Source organism: Pteropus alecto, unplaced genomic scaffold, assembly GCF_000325575.1.
Source record: "Pteropus alecto unplaced genomic scaffold, ASM32557v1 scaffold94, whole genome shotgun sequence".
NCBI classification, from domain to species: domain Eukaryota; kingdom Metazoa; phylum Chordata; class Mammalia; order Chiroptera; family Pteropodidae; genus Pteropus; species Pteropus alecto.
The window spans coordinates 14,101,065-14,103,115 of NW_006437736.1; the positions used below are offsets into that span (position 1 = coordinate 14,101,065).

Consider the following 2,051-nt stretch of genomic DNA (forward strand, 5'->3'; position numbering starts at 1 on the left):
AGCGGTAGGATAATGAAGGCATTAAAGAAGAGAATAAACTTGTACAAGGAAACGGAGAAAAGACAAATTGTAGGCAAACGGCGAGCTGTTTTGTACACTCCGCCCCACCCCCGGCCCGTGGCAGAAGAGGTGCCGGAACCGAGAGACAAGTGGAAACCAAGAAAGTAGGGGAAAATCTAAATCAAGGACTCCCTACTTTTCCTGCCTCATTTTCCTCACTGTTGTGATGCAAATGAATTCCTTTGTTGGTGTTTTTCTTTCTTTTCCTTTTTTGGGCTATGGAGAAAAAAGAGCCACATTTAAAAAATGAGGTGATTTATGTATTATGACATTCTATTTGTGTGTTATATTTCAGTTATGCACTTGGTGTGAACATTTTAAGACTTTGAGTAGACATATTCAGCATATATGTGTCTTCAAAGCAGTATACAACATATTGTAGAAAGTCAATCATTAAATTCAAGCTTGTTCTACTTTACACACACTCGTGCCATATTAAAGTCTGCATTTGCAAAGAAATGAATTAGAACAATCATATTATACAATTACACAAAGCTTTAAAAAATTATGTAGAGTTTGGCTATTTTTTATAAGTCTCCCACGGTATATTTTAAAACGGCAGCATCTAGCAGTGCTAGAAACCAGTAGGTGTAAAATAAACACATTAATGATTTATGTTTAATAATGTATTGTTTATAATGATTTATTCAGAGACCTAATTCCACTAAGGTCCTTAATCCTCTGCTATTCTCCACATCCCATTTCTTCATCCATCACTTTATTAAGTAGATGGGGGATGGTGGTAGTAACATTTGGGCTCTAGTTTCCATTCCTAGCTTTTGACACTTTCACTTCTCCAACCGGAAGAAGGAATATTAGAAAATAGGGAAGTCCCTGCCATCAGTGCATTACTGTACTCTTCAGCCATCCTTACGGTCCTCTTGCCTGAATCATCTTTAGTGGTTATGTAAAATAGAGCGTGTCTGCCACCTTTTTGGAGTCACAGAAAATGAGCATGGAGCTAAGGAAGAGAGGGAGACTGGACTTGAAAATTAGCCATCAGCCCTTCTTTCATTAGCCACTTCTCAAATTCAGTCCCGAGTTTTCCTCTCTCTAATCATTTGGAGGGCAGCACTATGTTCAACGTGGCTGCTAGGGATTAAGATGTTATAATATCTACACTATGTTTTCAGGAAAGTAAAAAGAACCAGGTAAACCTATCAGCCCTTGGTGAACACAGGGACTCAGTCTGAGAGGGCACTGTCAACACTGGTTTGGTTTTCTCCCATTTCCTATTCGTTGAGTAAGAGAAATTTGGAGAATTTTGTGACATCCTTCATTCATAGAGTCACCAGGAGTCAAAGCCAACTCAGTGGCACATTTCTTGTTTGCAGAGTCAACACTGGTAAGTAGCAGGAGCTTTCCTCTCCTTACGTAGCCTCCTTCCCTGCCATCTTCATCTCCCTTCCACCTAGAGAGGAGGGTCTTCTCTCTACAGCCTGAGAACAAGGATACTTACTGAACCAGCGGGATGGCTCTTTTTTCCTACAACTCTTGAATAGCAGCATGTCATCAGCCTCTAGATTTATTGTACCCCATGCTCCCTGTTTATGACCACCTGCTTAAGAAGGGAGCAAGAAGAGGCTACATTTCTAGGAGGAAAGGGGTGAGGGGTAGGGATGGGGAAACACTGGTTATCCCAGATACTTTGTTCTGAACCTACACTGACTATATTTTTCTCTTAATCTGTAGAAACATAGTGTAATACAGTCGGACAACTAGTTCTGCCCCCAAACTGTGGGTCCTTGAGCAAATTACTTAATCAATTGTTGTGAATTGTAAATGAGGTAACATGATAAGAACCTGGCACTTCATAAAAACAGTTTGACTTATCAAGAACCTATTATTACTACTACTGCAGAGAAGAATATTTCTGTGATGATTTGTTTGAGCTCCTCACATGTAAGCAGAGACTCTTAGGACAGTCTTTATATTCTTAAAAAGAATGGGGATCTAGACTTTAATATATAACCAGCAGTAACTTCTTTATC

At 39.6% G+C, this 2,051-nt stretch overlaps 1 protein-coding gene across 4 annotated transcripts in view; it reads left to right on the forward strand.

The window, feature by feature from the left end:
• Positions 1-2,051, forward strand: part of SLC2A3 (solute carrier family 2 member 3) — a 27,550-nt gene that overhangs the window by 879 nt on the left and 24,620 nt on the right. For 2 of the 4 annotated variants that reach the window (XM_025048755.1, XM_006914675.3), the window contains exon 1: positions 817-1,405. The exons of 1 other annotated variant lie outside the window; for it this stretch is intronic. The gene's annotated coding sequence lies outside the window, so the exon portion shown is untranslated. Of the gene's footprint in view, positions 1-813; positions 1,406-2,051 lie in introns of those variants that run through there. One more of the 4 variants, XM_015591573.2, reaches the window with a different exon arrangement.